This window comes from Apaloderma vittatum, unplaced genomic scaffold (assembly GCF_000703405.1).
Source record: "Apaloderma vittatum isolate BGI_N311 unplaced genomic scaffold, ASM70340v1 scaffold26643, whole genome shotgun sequence".
Classification (NCBI taxonomy): Eukaryota; Metazoa; Chordata; class Aves; order Trogoniformes; family Trogonidae; genus Apaloderma; species Apaloderma vittatum.
The window spans coordinates 1,893-2,206 of NW_009709044.1; positions in this window are offsets into that span (position 1 = coordinate 1,893).

Here is a 314-nt window from a genome sequence, read left to right on the forward strand (position 1 = left end):
GCAGGAAACCCCCACTGCCCTCCACGCTCAGCCCTTTTCCTTTAGCTGAGTCGCTCAGTGATTTTATTTTCATTATTTCCCCTCCCTGCTCTCCCTGTCAGGTTTACACGGCTCTTGCGCCATCGGCCAGCTTGACTGTGTCAGATTATTTTTTTCCCTCCTCTGCCGGTCAGATGGCAGATGCTGCCAAATTAGGATGCAGGCAGCGAACCTCCTGTCCGAGGCGCATCTCTGCCCCGAGCCTGCGCTCGTGGGGAAGGGCAGTGCCGGAGGGGACAGCCGCCCACGTGCCCTGTCCTGGGGCCGGGCCAGTG